The following is a 17,172-nucleotide window of genomic DNA, read 5'->3' as shown; positions in this document are numbered from 1 at the left end:
GACTCCCGTTAAGAAGACATGCTGTCAACCTCTAGATCCCTCACATGCCTGCACTTTTCGGCTTGCTGCTGCTGCAATCCACGCGTTTTAGATCTGCATAACTCCACCTCTTTTAGCACAGTACTCTCAACCCCCGGCTGTTCCCACCCGCCTCAACACCGTTGGAAGGGCGGAGAACCAATTAAGGCGGGGGGGGGGGTGGAACGAGCAGCTGTCTACCCTTAGCAGGAGGGTTGCTGATTAATTACCTCTCCTGCTGCTGCTGCTGCTGCTGGCTGTCCAGCAGCAGACTGAAGGTGGCTGCTGCTGTGCGCAGGTATATAAAGGCTCAGAGCCTATTATGACACGCGCAGCCAGCGTTCCATTGCCACATTCCGTCTACTGCAGGCGGGATACCTGGATGGCTGAATGTCACTGAGAAGCTCACAGAGACCGCCATAAGCAACAGTTTAAAAGAATGCCACAGACTAATCAACCAAACTTTTTGGGTTGGTTTCTCTTTTATAGTCTGCAGGCATTAAATGAAAGAAGTCAGTGTTCCAGCAGAGGGAGACAACGTTTCAGAAAAGGCATTGTAGCAAACCAAAAAAGAAATTTTAAGCGCAGCAGAGTAACCAGCTCACATACCTGTTAGCTCAGGTGAGTTTAAAAGGCTGCTGTTGATAACAAGGGCATTTGCTAAATAGATGGTGTGTGTGCAACAATATACTGAAAGGTCAATTATATTGTGCAGCTTATCTCACCACCTGTAATTATTTAGGTGAAAGCTCCAAAATGCTTGCCTAATATGTCTGTTTATCCAAAAGGAAGTATAGAGGGAGAGCTAGATAGATAGCATTGCATTACATTACATGGCAATGCAATGCACAGTTGCTGAAGTTGAACCAAAATGAGCTTGTCATCTGGCTTCTGCAACTTTTAACATGAAAAATCCAATGAGGAGAAGAAAAGCAAAGCCAAAGAGTCCATCCCAAAATCCGACAAACAAGCCAAATGAACAAAAAGCATTGAATTCAATTCTTTCTGATTTTAGAAACTGCATTAAAGAAGGGGTGCACCGGTCCTGGAGATACTGCAATACCAGGTCAATGCGTGGAGTGGACAGAGCAAGCTCTTTTTCCATCTCCCTGTTCTAAAAATCCATTTAATATATGGTCCCCAGATAGGGGACGTATCAGATATTAAACTGATAAGAACAGATACTACACTTGATCTTAGCCAAAAGGCCGAGAAGCGATAACCAGAATTGGTTTCCGACTACGGTGCCACCCAAGGATTCTGAAAAGTCCATTTGTGGAGATGGCCACCTGGACTCCCGTTAAGAAGACATGCTGTCAACCTCTAGATCCCTCACATGCCTGCACTTTTCGGCTTGCTGCTGCTGCAATCCACGCGTTTTAGATCTGCATAACTCCACCTCTTTTAGCATAGTACCCTCAACCCCCAGCTGTTCCCACCCGCCTCAACACCGTTGGAAGGGAGGAGAACCAATTAAGGCGGGGGGGGGGGTGGAACGAGCAGCTGTCTACCCTTAGCAGGAGGGTTGCTGATTAATTACCTCTCCTGCTGCTGCTGCTGGCTGTCCAGCAGCAGACTGAAGGTGGCTGCTGCTGTGCGCAGGTATATAAAGGCTCAGAGCCTATTATGACACGCGCAGCCAGCGTTCCATTGCCACATTCCGTCTACTGCAGGCGGGATACCTGGATGGCTGAATGTCACTGAGAAGCTCACAGAGACCGCCATAAGCAACAGTTTAAAAGAATGCCACAGACTAATCAACCAAACTTTTTGGGTTGGTTTCTCTTTTATAGTCTGCAGGCATTAAATGAAAGAAGTCAGTGTTCCAGCAGAGGGAGACAACGTTTCAGAAAAGGCATTGTAGCAAACCAAAAAAGAAATTTTAAGCGCAGCAGAGTAACCAGCTCACATACCTGTTAGCTCAGGTGAGTTTAAAAGGCTGCTGTTGATAACAAGGGCATTTGCTAAATAGATGGTGTGTGTGCAACAATATACTGAAAGGTCAATTATATTGTGCAGCTTATCTCACCACCTGTAATTATTTAGGTGAAAGCTCCAAAATGCTTGCCTAATATGTCTGTTTATCCAAAAGGAAGTATAGAGGGAGAGCTAGATAGATAGCATTGCATTACATTACATGGCAATGCAATGCACAGTTGCTGAAGTTGAACCAAAATGAGCTTGTCATCTGGCTTCTGCAACTTTTAACATGAAAAATCCAATGAGGAGAAGAAAAGCAAAGCCAAAGAGTCCATCCCAAAATCCGACAGACAAGCCAAATGAACAAAAAGCATTGAATTCAATTCTTTCTGATTTTAGAAACTGCATTAAAGAAGGGGTGCACCGGTCCTGGAGATACTGCAATACCAGGTCAATGCGTGGAGTGGACAGAGCAAGCTCTTTTTCCATCTCCCTGTTCTAAATATCCATTTAATATATGGTCCCCAGATAGGGGACGTATCAGATATTAAACTGATAAGAACAGATACTACACTTGATCTTAGCCAAAAGGCCGAGAAGCGATAACCAGAATTGGTTTCCGACTACGGTGCCACCCAAGGATTCTGAAAAGTCCATTTGTGGAGATGGCCACCTGGACTCCCGTTAAGAAGACATGCTGTCAACCTCTAGATCCCTCACATGCCTGCACTTTTCGGCTTGCTGCTGCTGCAATCCACGCGTTTTAGATCTGCATAACTCCACCTCTTTTAGCACAGTACCCTCAACCCCCGGCTGTTCCCACCCGCCTCAACACCGTTGGAAGGGAGGAGAACCAATTAAGGCGGGGGGGGGGTGGAACGAGCAGCTGTCTACCCTTAGCAGGAGGGTTGCTGATTAATTACCTCTCCTGCTGCTGCTGCTGCTGCTGGCTGTCCAGCAGCAGACTGAAGGTGGCTGCTGCTGTGCGCAGGTATATAAAGGCTCAGAGCCTATTATGACACGCGCAGCCAGCGTTCCATTGCCACATTCCGTCTACTGCAGGCAGGATACCTGGATGGCTGAATGTCACTGAGAAGCTCACAGAGACCGCCATAAGCAACAGTTTAAAAGAATGCCACAGACTAATCAACCAAACTTTTTGGGTTGGTTTCTCTTTTATAGTCTGCAGGCATTAAATGAAAGAAGTCAGTGTTCCAGCAGAGGGAGACAACGTTTCAGAAAAGGCATTGTAGCAAACCAAAAAAGAAATTTTAAGCGCAGCAGAGTAACCAGCTCACATACCTGTTAGCTCAGGTGAGTTTAAAAGGCTGCTGTTGATAACAAGGGCATTTGCTAAATAGATGGTGTGTGTGCAACAATATACTGAAAGGTCAATTATATTGTGCAGCTTATCTCACCACCTGTAGTTATTTAGGTGAAAGCTCCAAAATGCTTGCCTAATATGTCTGTTTATCCAAAAGGAAGTATAGAGGGAGAGCTAGATAGATAGCATTGCATTACATTACATGGCAATGCAATGCACAGTTGCTGAAGTTGAACCAAAATGAGCTTGTCATCTGGCTTCTGCAACTTTTAACATGAAAAATCCAATGAGGAGAAGAAAAGCAAAGCCAAAGAGTCCATCCCAAAATCCGACAAACAAGCCAAATGAACAAAAAGCATTGAATTCAATTCTTTCTGATTTTAGAAACTGCATTAAAGAAGGGGTGCACCGGTCCTGGAGATACTGCAATACCAGGTCAATGCGTGGAGTGGACAGAGCAAGCTCTTTTTCCATCTCCCTGTTCTAAAAATCCATTTAATATATGGTCCCCAGATAGGGGACGTATCAGATATTAAACTGATAAGAACAGATACTACACTTGATCTTAGCCAAAAGGCCGAGAAGCGATAACCAGAATTGGTTTCCGACTACGGTGCCACCCAAGGATTCTGAAAAGTCCATTTGTGGAGATGGCCACCTGGACTCCCGTTAAGAAGACATGCTGTCAACCTCTAGATCCCTCACATGCCTGCACTTTTCGGCTTGCTGCTGCTGCAATCCACGCGTTTTAGATCTGCATAACTCCACCTCTTTTAGCACAGTACCCTCAACCCCCGGCTGTTCCCACCCGCCTCAACACCGTTGGAAGGGAGGAGAACCAATTAAGGCGGGGGGGGGGGTGGAACGAGCAGCTGTCTACCCTTAGCAGGAGGGTTGCTGATTAATTACCTCTCCTGCTGCTGCTACTGGCTGTCCAGCAGCAGACTGAAGGTGGCTGCTGCTGTGCGCAGGTATATAAAGGCTCAGAGCCTATTATGACATGCGCAGCCAGCGTTCCATTGCCACATTCCGTCTACTGCAGGCGGGATACCTGGATGGCTGAATGTCACTGAGAAGCTCACAGAGACCGCCATAAGCAACAGTTTAAAAGAATGCCACAGACTAATCAACCAAACTTTTTGGGTTGGTTTCTCTTTTATAGTCTGCAGGCATTAAATGAAAGAAGTCAGTGTTCCAGCAGAGGGAGACAACGTTTCAGAAAAGGCATTGTAGCAAACCAAAAAAGAAATTTTAAGCGCAGCAGAGTAACCAGCTCACATACCTGTTAGCTCAGGTGAGTTTAAAAGGCTGCTGTTGATAACAAGGGCATTTGCTAAATAGATGGTGTGTGTGCAACAATATACTGAAAGGTCAATTATATTGTGCAGCTTATCTCACCACCTGTAGTTATTTAGGTGAAAGCTCCAAAATGCTTGCCTAATATGTCTGTTTATCCAAAAGGAAGTATAGAGGGAGAGCTAGATAGATAGCATTGCATTACATTACATGGCAATGCAATGCACAGTTGCTGAAGTTGAACCAAAATGAGCTTGTCATCTGGCTTCTGCAACTTTTAACATGAAAAATCCAATGAGGAGAAGAAAAGCAAAGCCAAAGAGTCCATCCCAAAATCCGACAAACAAGCCAAATGAACAAAAAGCATTGAATTCAATTCTTTCTAATTTTAGAAACTGCATTAAAGAAGGGGTGCACCGGTCCTGGAGATACTGCAATACCAGGTCAATGCGTGGAGTGGACAGAGCAAGCTCTTTTTCCATCTCCCTGTTCTAAAAATCCATTTAATATATGGTCCCCAGATAGGGGACGTATCAGATATTAAACTGATAAGAACAGATACTACACTTGATCTTAGCCAAAAGGCCGAGAAGCGATAACCAGAATTGGTTTCCGACTACGGTGCCACCCAAGGATTCTGAAAAGTCCATTTGTGGAGATGGCCACCTGGACTCCCGTTAAGAAGACATGCTGTCAACCTCTAGATCCCTCACATGCCTGCACTTTTCGGCTTGCTGCTGCTGCAATCCACGCGTTTTAGATCTGCATAACTCCACCTCTTTTAGCACAGTACCCTCAACCCCCGGCTGTTCCCACCCGCCTCAACACCGTTGGAAGGGAGGAGAACCAATTAAGGCGGGGGGGGGGGGTGGAACGAGCAGCTGTCTACCCTTAGCAGGAGGGTTGCTGATTAATTACCTCTCCTGCTGCTGCTGCTGCTGCTGGCTGTCCAGCAGCAGACTGAAGGTGGCTGCTGCTGTGCGCAGGTATATAAAGGCTCAGAGCCTATTATGACACGCGCAGCCAGCGTTCCATTGCCACATTCCGTCTACTGCAGGCGGGATACCTGGATGGCTGAATGTCACTGAGAAGCTCACAGAGACCGCCATAAGCAACAGTTTAAAAGAATGCCACAGACTAATCAACCAAACTTTTTGGGTTGGTTTCTCTTTTATAGTCTGCAGGCATTAAATGAAAGAAGTCAGTGTTCCAGCAGAGGGAGACAACGTTTCAGAAAAGGCATTGTAGCAAACCAAAAAAGAAATTTTAAGCGCAGCAGAGTAACCAGCTCACATACCTGTTAGCTCAGGTGAGTTTAAAAGGCTGCTGTTGATAACAAGGGCATTTGCTAAATAGATGGTGTGTGTGCAACAATATACTGAAAGGTCAATTATATTGTGCAGCTTATCTCACCACCTGTAGTTATTTAGGTGAAAGCTCCAAAATGCTTGCCTAATATGTCTGTTTATCCAAAAGGAAGTATAGAGGGAGAGCTAGATAGATAGCATTGCATTACATTACATGGCAATGCAATGCACAGTTGCTGAAGTTGAACCAAAATGAGCTTGTCATCTGGCTTCTGCAACTTTTAACATGAAAAATCCAATGAGGAGAAGAAAAGCAAAGCCAAAGAGTCCATCCCAAAATCCGACAAACAAGCCAAATGAACAAAAAGCATTGAATTCAATTCTTTCTGATTTTAGAAACTGCATTAAAGAAGGGGTGCACCGGTCCTGGAGATACTGCAATACCAGGTCAATGCGTGGAGTGGACAGAGCAAGCTCTTTTTCCATCTCCCTGTTCTAAAAATCCATTTAATATATGGTCCCCAGATAGGGGACGTATCAGATATTAAACTGATAAGAACAGATACTACACTTGATCTTAGCCAAAAGGCCGAGAAGCGATAACCAGAATTGGTTTCCGACTACGGTGCCACCCAAGGATTCTGAAAAGTCCATTTGTGGAGATGACCACCTGGACTCCCGTTAAGAAGACATGCTGTCAACCTCTAGATCCCTCACATGCCTGCACTTTTCGGCTTGCTGCTGCTGCAATCCACGCGTTTTAGATCTGCATAACTCCACCTCTTTTAGCACAGTACCCTCAACCCCCGGCTGTTCCCACCCGCCTCAACACCGTTGGAAGGGAGGAGAACCAATTAAGGCGGGGGGGGGGGTGGAACGAGCAGCTGTCTACCCTTAGCAGGAGGGTTGCTGATTAATTACCTCTCCTGCTGCTGCTGCTGCTGCTGGCTGTCCAGCAGCAGACTGAAGGTGGCTGCTGCTGTGCGCAGGTATATAAAGGCTCAGAGCCTATTATGACACGCGCAGCCAGCGTTCCATTGCCACATTCCGTCTACTGCAGGCGGGATACCTGGATGGCTGAATGTCACTGAGAAGCTCACAGAGACCGCCATAAGCAACAGTTTAAAAGAATGCCACAGACTAATCAACCAAACTTTTTGGGTTGGTTTCTCTTTTATAGTCTGCAGGCATTAAATGAAAGAAGTCAGTGTTCCAGCAGAGGGAGACAACGTTTCAGAAAAGGCATTGTAGCAAACCAAAAAAGAAATTTTAAGCGCAGCAAAGTAACCAGCTCACATACCTGTTAGCTCAGGTGAGTTTAAAAGGCTGCTGTTGATAACAAGGGCATTTGCTAAATAGATGGTGTGTGTGCAACAATATACTGAAAGGTCAATTATATTGTGCAGCTTATCTCACCACCTGTAGTTATTTAGGTGAAAGCTCCAAAATGCTTGCCTAATATGTCTGTTTATCCAAAAGGAAGTATAGAGGGAGAGCTAGATAGATAGCATTGCATTACATTACATGGCAATGCAATGCACAGTTGATGAAGTTGAACCAAAATGAGCTTGTCATCTGGCTTCTGCAACTTTTAACATGAAAAATCCAATGAGGAGAAGAAAAGCAAAGCCAAAGAGTCCATCACAAAATCCGACAAACAAGCCAAATGAACAAAAAGCATTGAATTCAATTCTTTCTGATTTTAGAAACTGCATTAAAGAAGGGGTGCACCGGTCCTGGAGATACTGCAATACCAGGTCAATGCGTGGAGTGGACAGAGCAAGCTCTTTTTCCATCTCCCTGTTCTAAAAATCCATTTAATATATTGTCCCCAGATAGGGGACGTATCAGATATTAAACTGATAAGAACAGATACTACACTTGATCTTAGCCAAAAGGCCGAGAAGCGATAACCAGAATTGGTTTCCGACTACGGTGCCACCCAAGGATTCTGAAAAGTCCATTTGTGGAGATGGCCACCTGGACTCCCGTTAAGAAGACATGCTGTCAACCTCTAGATCCCTCACATGCCTGCACTTTTCGGCTTGCTGCTGCTGCAATCCACGCGTTTTAGATCTGCATAACTCCACCTCTTTTAGCACAGTACCCTCAACCCCCGGCTGTTCCCACCCGCCTCAACACCGTTGGAAGGGAGGAGAACCAATTAAGGCGGGGGGGGGGGTGGAACGAGCAGCTGTCTACCCTTAGCAGGAGGGTTGCTGATTAATTACCTCTCTTGCTGCTGCTGCTGCTGCTGGCTGCCCAGCAGCAGACTGAAGGTGGCTGCTGCTGTGCGCAGGTATATAAAGGCTCAGAGCCTATTATGACACGCGCAGCCAGCGTTCCATTGCCACATTCCGTCTACTGCAGGCGGGATACCTGGATGGCTGAATGTCACTGAGAAGCTCACAGAGACCGCCATAAGCAACAGTTTAAAAGAATGCCACAGACTAATCAACCAAACTTTTTGGGTTGGTTTCTCTTTTATAGTCTGCAGGCATTAAATGAAAGAAGTCAGTGTTCCAGCAGAGGGAGACAACGTTTCAGAAAAGGCATTGTAGCAAACCAAAAAAGAAATTTTAAGCGCAGCAGAGTAACCAGCTCACATACCTGTTAGCTCAGGTGAGTTTAAAAGGCTGCTGTTGATAACAAGGGCATTTGCTAAATAGATGGTGTGTGTGCAACAATATACTGAAAGGTCAATTATATTGTGCAGCTTATCTCACCACCTGTAGTTATTTAGGTGAAAGCTCCAAAATGCTTGCCTAATATGTCTGTTTATCCAAAAGGAAGTATAGAGGGAGAGCTAGATAGATAGCATTGCATTACATTACATGGCAATGCAATGCACAGTTGCTGAAGTTGAACCAAAATGAGCTTGTCATCTGGCTTCTGCAACTTTTAACATGAAAAATCCAATGAGGAGAAGAAAAGCAAAGCCAAAGAGTCCATCCCAAAATCCGACAAACAAGCCAAATGAACAAAAAGCATTGAATTCAATTCTTTCTGATTTTAGAAACTGCATTAAAGAAGGGGTGCACCGGTCCTGGAGATACTGCAATACCAGGTCAATGCGTGGAGTGGACAGAGCAAGCTCTTTTTCCATCTCCCTGTTCTAAAAATCCATTTAATATATGGTCCCCAGATAGGGGACGTATCAGATATTAAACTGATAGGAACAGATACTACACTTGATCTTAGCCAAAAGGCCGAGAAGCGATAACCAGAATTGGTTTCCGACTACGGTGCCACCCAAGGATTCTGAAAAGTCCATTTGTGGAGATGGCCACCTGGACTCCCGTTAAGAAGACATGCTGTCAACCTCTAGATCCCTCACATGCCTGCACTTTTCGGCTTGCTGCTGCTGCAATCCACGCGTTTTAGATCTGCATAACTCCACCTCTTTTAGCACAGTACCCTCAACCCCCGGCTGTTCCCACCCGCCTTAACACCGTTGGAAGGGAGGAGAACCAATTAAGGCGGGGGGGGGGGGGTGGAACGAGCAGCTGTCTACCCTTAGCAGGAGGGTTGCTGATTAATTACCTCTCCTGCTGCTGCTGCTGCTGCTGGCTGTCCAGCAGCAGACTGAAGGTGGCTGCTGCTGTGCGCAGGTATATAAAGGCTCAGAGCCTATTATGACACGCGCAGCCAGCGTTCCATTGCCACATTCCGTCTACTGCAGGCGGGATACCTGGATGGCTGAATGTCACTGAGAAGCTCACAGAGACCGCCATAAGCAACAGTTTAAAAGAATGCCACAGACTAATCAACCAAACTTTTTGGGTTGGTTTCTCTTTTATAGTCTGCAGGCATTAAATGAAAGAAGTCAGTGTTCCAGCAGAGGGAGACAACGTTTCAGAAAAGGCATTGTAGCAAACCAAAAAAGAAATTTTAAGCGCAGCAGAGTAACCAGCTCACATACCTGTTAGCTCAGGTGAGTTTAAAAGGCTGCTGTTGATAACAAGGGCATTTGCTAAATAGATGGAGTGTGTGCAACAATATACTGGAAGGTCAATTATATTGTGCAGCTTATCTCACCACCTGTAATTATTTAGGTGAAAGCTCCAAAATGCTTGCCTAATATGTCTGTTTATCCAAAAGGAAGTATAGAGGGAGAGCTAGATAGATAGCATTGCATTACATTACATGGCAATGCAATGCACAGTTGCTGAAGTTGAAACAAAATGAGCTTGTCATCTGGCTTCTGCAACTTTTAACATGAAAAATCCAATGAGGAGAAGAAAAGCAAAGCCAAAGAGTCCATCCCAAAATCCGACAAACAAGCCAAATGAACAAAAAGCATTGAATTCAATTCTTTCTGATTTTAGAAACTGCATTAAAGAAGGGGTGCACCGGTCCTGGAGATACTGCAATACCAGGTCAATGCGTGGAGTGGACAGAGCAAGCTCTTTTTCCATCTCCCTGTTCTAAAAATCCATTTAATATATGGTCCCCAGATAGGGGACGTATCAGATATTAAACTGATAAGAACAGATACTACACTTGATCTTAGCCAAAAGGCCGAGAAGCGATAACCAGAATTGGTTTCCGACTACGGTGCCACCCAAGGATTCTGAAAAGTCCATTTGTGGAGATGGCCACCTGGACTCCCGTTAAGAAGACATGCTGTCAACCTCTAGATCCCTCACATGCCTGCACTTTTCGGCTTGCTGCTGCTGCAATCCACGCGTTTTAGATCTGCATAACTCCACCTCTTTTAGCACAGTACCCTCAACCCCCGGCTGTTCCCACCCGCCTCAACACCGTTGGAAGGGAGGAGAACCAATTAAGGCGGGGGGGGGGTGGAACGAGCAGCTGTCTACCCTTAGCAGGAGGGTTGCTGATTAATTACCTCTCCTGCTGCTGCTGCTGCTGCTGGCTGTCCAGCAGCAGACTGAAGGTGGCTGCTGCTGTGCGCAGGTATATAAAGGCTCAGAGCCTATTATGACACGCGCAGCCAGCGTTCCATTGCCACATTCCGTCTACTGCAGGCGGGATACCTGGATGGCTGAATGTCACTGAGAAGCTCACAGAGACCGCCATAAGCAACAGTTTAAAAGAATGCCACAGACTAATCAACCAAACTTTTTGGGTTGGTTTCTCTTTTATAGTCTGCAGGCATTAAATGAAAGAAGTCAGTGTTCCAGCAGAGGGAGACAACGTTTCAGAAAAGGCATTGTAGCAAACCAAAAAAGAAATTTTAAGCGCAGCAGAGTAACCAGCTCACATACCTGTTAGCTCAGGTGAGTTTAAAAGGCTGCTGTTGATAACAAGGGCATTTGCTAAATAGATGGTGTGTGTGCAACAATATACTGAAAGGTCAATTATATTGTGCAGCTTATCTCACCACCTGTAATTATTTAGGTGAAAGCTCCAAAATGCTTGCCTAATATGTCTGTTTATCCAAAAGGAAGTATAGAGGGAGAGCTAGATAGATAGCATTGCATTACATTACATGGCAATGCATTGCACAGTTGCTGAAGTTGAACCAAAATGAGCTTGTCATCTGGCTTCTGCAACTTTTAACATGAAAAATCCAATGAGGAGAAGAAAAGCAAAGCCAAAGAGTCCATCCCAAAATCCGACAGACAAGCCAAATGAACAAAAAGCATTGAATTCAATTCTTTCTGATTTTAGAAACTGCATTAAAGAAGGGGTGCACCGGTCCTGGAGATACTGCAATACCAGGTCAATGCATGGAGTGGACAGAGCAAGCTCTTTTTCCATCTCCCTGTTCTAAATATCCATTTAATATATGGTCCCCAGATAGGGGACGTATCAGATATTAAAGTGATAAGAACAGATTTTTTTTTTTTTTTTTTTTTTTGAAAGCCCGAATTCGTGTACAAAACCCGAGTGCGCTTAAAAAAGTGACAAGTGCCACAAAAAAAAGTGCACTAGGATGCTGGTCTTCTTGAAACCCTCTCCAAAAGGAGAAGGGTCCCCCAAACCATTCCCCGTCCCTCCGAGCCAGAAGGCCACAGCGAGGAACAGGGATAAATAGCCACCTCCAGCCGGAGCCAGAGGCGACCCAATCTTACCCCCAGCACCTGCCCGAGTTCTCACCCGAGCAAGGCACTGGGAGCCAAAGACTGTGCTCCCCTCCCGGAAGAGGGGAGCCAACAACGCTCTCCTCCCGAAAGAGGAGAGCCAGGGGGGTTCAGGGAGGAGCGGAACCTGATGGCCACACACTCCCCCCCTAGACCTGCCAAGAGAGGAACCCGTAAGGGAACCGCATCCCGACAAAATCCTAGTAAGGACGTGGACACACGTGAAAAAGTGGACACACAGTGACAAAGAAATTAAATAAATAGTGAAGGTTTCACAGTATAATACTGCCCGGACCTTCGACCAGGAATTGAAAAATTCCCCATCCTAAGGCCAGAAGGCCCGGAATAAGGGTGTGTGCGAAGAAAGAAAATTTGAAGTGCTTGTGCAAATGTGCCATAAACTCAAGTGGGGTTCCCAATCCCAGTGAGTTAAGGCACCCCAGGGTCACCACTCCTGGGGCACTTCACACTTCGGGCTTTCGATCTTCCCCGGCCCAATGGCGTCGATCCTGGGGGCCATGCTTTCCACCAGATGACTATATTAGCCACCTGGCGTACTAACAAGCGCCTAAACCCCAGTGTGCATAATGTATCAATCTACTAGGGCGGCCAACATCCAAAACCGCCTTTTCGAAAGATACTACACTTGATCTTAGCCAAAAGGCCGAGAAGCGATAACCAGAATTGGTTTCCGACTACGGTGCCACCCAAGGATTCTGAAAAGTCCATTTGTGGAGATGGCCACCTGGACTCCCGTTAAGAAGACATGCTGTCAACCTCTAGATCCCTCACATGCCTGCACTTTTCGGCTTGCTGCTGCTGCAATCCACGCGTTTTAGATCTGCATAACTCCACCTCTTTTAGCACAGTACCCTCAACCCCCGGCTGTTCCCACCCGCCTCAACACCGTTGGAAGGGAGGAGAACCAATTAAGGTGGGGGGGGGGGTGGAACGAGCAGCTGTCTACCCTTAGCAGGAGGGTTGCTGATTAATTACCTCTCCTGCTGCTGCTGCTGCTGCTGCTGGCTGTCCAGCAGCAGACTGAAGGTGGCTGCTGCTGTGCGCAGGTATATAAAGGCTCAGAGCCTATTATGACACGCGCAGCCAGCGTTCCATTGCCACATTCCGTCTACTGCAGGCGGGATACCTGGATGGCTGAATGTCACTGAGAAGCTCACAGAGACCGCCATAAGCAACAGTTTAAAAGAATGCCACAGACTAATCAACCAAACTTTTTGGGTTGGTTTCTCTTTTATAGTTTGCAGGCATTAAATGAAAGAAGTCAGTGTTCCAGCAGAGGGAGACAACGTTTCAGAAAAGGCATTGTAGCAAACCAAAAAAGAAATTTTAAGCGCAGCAGAGTAACCAGCTCACATACCTGTTAGCTCAGGTGAGTTTAAAAGGCTGCTGTTGATAACAAGGGCATTTGCTAAATAGATGGTGTGTGTGCAACAATATACTGAAAGGTCAATTATATTGTGCAGCTTATCTCACCACCTGTAGTTATTTAGGTGAAAGCTCCAAAATGCTTGCCTAATATGTCTGTTTATCCAAAAGGAAGTATAGAGGGAGAGCTAGATAGATAGCATTGCATTACATTACATGGCAATGCAATGCACAGTTGCTGAAGTTGAACCAAAATGAGCTTGTCATCTGGCTTCTGCAACTTTTAACATGAAAAATCCAATGAGGAGAAGAAAAGCAAAGCCAAAGAGTCCATCCCAAAATCCGACAAACAAGCCAAATGAACAAAAAGCATTGAATTCAATTCTTTCTGATTTTAGAAACTGCATTAAAGAAGGGGTGCACCGGTCCTGGAGATACTGCAATACCAGGTCAATGCGTGGAGTGGACAGAGCAAGCTCTTTTTCCATCTCCCTGTTCTAAAAATCCATTTAATATATGGTCCCCAGATAGGGGACGTATCAGATATTAAACTGATAAGAACAGATACTACACTTGATCTTAGCCAAAAGGCCGAGAAGCGATAACCAGAATTGGTTTCCGACTACGGTGCCACCCAAGGATTCTGAAAAGTCCATTTGTGGAGATGGCCACCTGGACTCCCGTTAAGAAGACATGCTGTCAACCTCTAGATCCCTCACATGCCTGCACTTTTCGGCTTGCTGCTGCTGCAATCCACGCGTTTTAGATCTGCATAACTCCACCTCTTTTAGCACAGTACCCTCAACCCCCGGCTGTTCCCACCCGCCTCAACACCGTTGGAAGGGAGGAGAACCAATTAAGGCGGGGGGGGGGTGGAACGAGCAGCTGTCTACCCTTAGCAGGAGGGTTGCTGATTAATTACCTCTCCTGCTGCTGCTGCTGCTGCTGGCTGTCCAGCAGCAGACTGAAGGTGGCTGCTGCTGTGCGCAGGTATATAAAGGCTCAGAGCCTATTATGACACGCACAGCCAGCGTTCCATTGCCACATTCCGTCTACTGCAGGCGGGATACCTGGATGGCTGAATGTCACTGAGAAGCTCACAGAGACCGCCATAAGCAACAGTTTAAAAGAATGCCACAGACTAATCAACCAAACTTTTTGGGTTGGTTTCTCTTTTATAGTCTGCAGGCATTAAATGAAAGAAGTCAGTGTTCCAGCAGAGGGAGACAACGTTTCAGAAAAGGCATTGTAGCAAACCAAAAAAGAAATTTTAAGCGCAGCAGAGTAACCAGCTCACATACCTGTTAGCTCAGGTGAGTTTAAAAGGCTGCTGTTGATAACAAGGGCATTTGCTAAATAGATGGTGTGTGTGCAACAATATACTGAAAGGTCAATTATATTGTGCAGCTTATCTCACCACCTGTAATTATTTAGGTGAAAGCTCCAAAATGCTTGCCTAATATGTCTGTTTATCCAAAAGGAAGTATAGAGGGAGAGCTAGATAAATAGCATTGCATTACATTACATGGCAATGCAATGCACAGTTGCTGAAGTTGAACCAAAATGAGCTTGTCATCTGGCTTCTGCAACTTTTAACATGAAAAATCCAATGAGGAGAAGAAAAGCAAAGCCAAAGAGTCCATCCCAAAATCCGACAAACAAGCCAAATGAACAAAAAGCATTGAATTCAATTCTTTCTAATTTTAGTAACTGCATTAAAGAAGGGGTGCACCGGTCCTGGAGATACTGCAATACCAGGTCAATGCGTGGAGTGGACAGAGCAAGCTCTTTTTCCATCTCCCTGTTCTAAAAATCCATTTAATATATGGTCCCCAGATAGGGGACGTATCAGATATTAAACTGATAAGAACAGATACTACACTTGATCTTAGCCAAAAGGCCGAGAAGCGATAACCAGAATTGGTTTCCGACTACGGTGCCACCCAAGGATTCTGAAAAGTCCATTTGTGGAGATGGCCACCTGGACTCCCGTTAAGAAGACATGCTGTCAACCTCTAGATCCCTCACATGCCTGCACTTTTCGGCTTGCTGCTGCTGCAATCCACGCGTTTTAGATCTGCATAACTCCACCTCTTTTAGCACAGTACCCTCAACCCCCGGCTGTTCCCACCCGCCTCAACACCGTTGGAAGGGAGGAGAACCAATTAAGGCGGGGGGGGGGGTGGAACGAGCAGCTGTCTACCCTTAGCAGGAGGGTTGCTGATTAATTACCTCTCCTGCTGCTGCTGCTGCTGCTGGCTGTCCAGCAGCAGACTGAAGGTGGCTGCTGCTGTGCGCAGGTATATAAAGGCTCAGAGCCTATTATGACACGCGCAGCCAGCGTTCCATTGCCACATTCCGTCTACTGCAGGCGGGATACCTGGATGGCTGAATGTCACTGAGAAGCTCACAGAGACCGCCATAAGCAACAGTTTAAAAGAATGCCACAGACTAATCAACCAAACTTTTTGGGTTGGTTTCTCTTTTATAGTCTGCAGGCATTAAATGAAAGAAGTCAGTGTTCCAGCAGAGGGAGACAACGTTTCAGAAAAGGCATTGTAGCAAACCAAAAAAGAAATTTTAAGCGCAGCAGAGTAACCAGCTCACATACCTGTTAGCTCAGGTGAGTTTAAAAGGCTGCTGTTGATAACAAGGGCATTTGCTAAATAGATGGTGTGTGTGCAACAATATACTGAAAGGTCAATTATATTGTGCAGCTTATCTCACCACCTGTAGTTATTTAGGTGAAAGCTCCAAAATGCTTGCCTAATATGTCTGTTTATCCAAAAGGAAGTATAGAGGGAGAGCTAGATAGATAGCATTGCATTACATTACATGGCAATGCAATGCACAGTTGCTGAAGTTGAACCAAAATGAGCTTGTCATCTGGCTTCTGCAACTTTTAACATGAAAAATCCAATGAGGAGAAGAAAAGCAAAGCCAAAGAGTCCATCCCAAAATCCGACAAACAAGCCAAATGAACAAAAAGCATTGAATTCAATTCTTTCTGATTTTAGAAACTGCATTAAAGAAGGGGTGCACCGGTCCTGGAGATACTGCAATACCAGGTCAATGCGTGGAGTGGACAGAGCAAGCTCTTTTTCCATCTCCCTGTTCTAAAAATCCATTTAATATATGGTCCCCAGATAGGGGACGTATCAGATATTAAACTGATAAGAACAGATACTACACTTGATCTTAGCCAAAAGGCCGAGAAGCGATAACCAGAATTGGTTTCCGACTACGGTGCCACCCAAGGATTCTGAAAAGTCCATTTGTGGAGATGGCCACCTGGACTCCCGTTAAGAAGACATGCTGTCAACCTCTAGATCCCTCACATGCCTGCACTTTTCGGCTTGCTGCTGCTGCAATCCACGCGTTTTAGATCTGCATAACTCCACCTCTTTTAGCACAGTACCCTCAACCCCCGGCTGTTCCCACCCGCCTCAACACCGTTGGAAGGGAGGAGAACCAATTAAGGCGGGGGGGGGGTGGAACGAGCAGCTGTCTACCCTTAGCAGGAGGGTTGCTGATTAATTACCTCTCCTGCTGCTGCTGCTGCTGCTGCTGGCTGTCCAGCAGCAGACTGAAGGTGGCTGCTGCTGTGCGCAGGTATATAAAGGCTCAGAGCCTATTATGACACGCGCAGCCAGCGTTCCATTGCCACATTCCGTCTACTGCAGGCGGGATACCTGGATGGCTGAATGTCACTGAGAAGCTCACAGAGACCGCCATAAGCAACAGTTTAAAAGAATGCCACAGACTAATCAACCAAACTTTTTGGGTTGGTTTCTCTTTTATAGTCTGCAGGCATTAAATGAAAGAAGTCAGTGTTCCAGCAGAGGGAGACAACGTTTCAGAAAAGGCATTG

At 45.8% G+C, this 17,172-nt stretch overlaps 12 non-coding genes and 1 pseudogene across 12 annotated transcripts; all 13 read right to left on the bottom strand.

The window, feature by feature from the left end:
• Positions 1-1,047: 1,047 nt before the first annotated feature.
• LOC141238688 (U2 spliceosomal RNA) lies at positions 1,048-1,238 on the bottom strand. The gene has a single exon (XR_012304140.1). It is a non-coding gene; the product is annotated as a U2 spliceosomal RNA (small nuclear RNA).
• Positions 1,239-2,351: 1,113 nt separating this feature from the next.
• On the bottom strand, positions 2,352-2,542 carry LOC141238959 (U2 spliceosomal RNA). Its single transcript, XR_012304400.1, has one exon. It is a non-coding gene; the product is annotated as a U2 spliceosomal RNA (small nuclear RNA).
• A 1,118-nt stretch (positions 2,543-3,660) lies between these two features.
• LOC141238687 (U2 spliceosomal RNA) lies at positions 3,661-3,851 on the bottom strand. Its single transcript, XR_012304139.1, has one exon. It is a non-coding gene; the product is annotated as a U2 spliceosomal RNA (small nuclear RNA).
• A 1,113-nt stretch (positions 3,852-4,964) lies between these two features.
• Positions 4,965-5,155, bottom strand: LOC141238686 (U2 spliceosomal RNA). Its single transcript, XR_012304138.1, has one exon. It is a non-coding gene; the product is annotated as a U2 spliceosomal RNA (small nuclear RNA).
• A 1,120-nt stretch (positions 5,156-6,275) lies between these two features.
• Positions 6,276-6,466, bottom strand: LOC141238685 (U2 spliceosomal RNA). Its single transcript, XR_012304137.1, has one exon. It is a non-coding gene; the product is annotated as a U2 spliceosomal RNA (small nuclear RNA).
• Positions 6,467-7,585: 1,119 nt separating this feature from the next.
• On the bottom strand, positions 7,586-7,776 carry LOC141238675 (U2 spliceosomal RNA). The gene has a single exon (XR_012304127.1). It is a non-coding gene; the product is annotated as a U2 spliceosomal RNA (small nuclear RNA).
• Positions 7,777-8,895: 1,119 nt separating this feature from the next.
• Positions 8,896-9,086, bottom strand: LOC141238991 (U2 spliceosomal RNA). The gene has a single exon (XR_012304432.1). It is a non-coding gene; the product is annotated as a U2 spliceosomal RNA (small nuclear RNA).
• Positions 9,087-10,207: 1,121 nt separating this feature from the next.
• LOC141238684 (U2 spliceosomal RNA) lies at positions 10,208-10,398 on the bottom strand. Its single transcript, XR_012304136.1, has one exon. It is a non-coding gene; the product is annotated as a U2 spliceosomal RNA (small nuclear RNA).
• Positions 10,399-11,516: 1,118 nt separating this feature from the next.
• On the bottom strand, positions 11,517-11,703 carry LOC141239050 (U2 spliceosomal RNA). The gene has a single exon (XR_012304481.1). It is a non-coding gene; the product is annotated as a U2 spliceosomal RNA (small nuclear RNA).
• A 796-nt stretch (positions 11,704-12,499) lies between these two features.
• LOC141239058 (U2 spliceosomal RNA) lies at positions 12,500-12,591 on the bottom strand (annotated as a pseudogene).
• A 1,122-nt stretch (positions 12,592-13,713) lies between these two features.
• On the bottom strand, positions 13,714-13,904 carry LOC141238683 (U2 spliceosomal RNA). Its single transcript, XR_012304135.1, has one exon. It is a non-coding gene; the product is annotated as a U2 spliceosomal RNA (small nuclear RNA).
• A 1,118-nt stretch (positions 13,905-15,022) lies between these two features.
• Positions 15,023-15,213, bottom strand: LOC141238682 (U2 spliceosomal RNA). The gene has a single exon (XR_012304134.1). It is a non-coding gene; the product is annotated as a U2 spliceosomal RNA (small nuclear RNA).
• A 1,119-nt stretch (positions 15,214-16,332) lies between these two features.
• On the bottom strand, positions 16,333-16,523 carry LOC141238680 (U2 spliceosomal RNA). The gene has a single exon (XR_012304132.1). It is a non-coding gene; the product is annotated as a U2 spliceosomal RNA (small nuclear RNA).
• Between the last annotated feature and the right edge of the window lie 649 nt (positions 16,524-17,172).

The sequence above is a fragment of the Phyllobates terribilis genome, unplaced genomic scaffold (genome assembly GCF_046119375.1).
Source record: "Phyllobates terribilis strain yellow unplaced genomic scaffold, ASM4611937v1 Scaffold_763__1_contigs__length_703860, whole genome shotgun sequence".
Lineage (NCBI taxonomy): Eukaryota > Metazoa > Chordata > Amphibia > Anura > Dendrobatidae > Phyllobates > Phyllobates terribilis.
The sequence above is the reverse complement of the archived record's forward strand: the minus strand, read 5'-3'. Positions and strand labels throughout refer to the sequence as shown.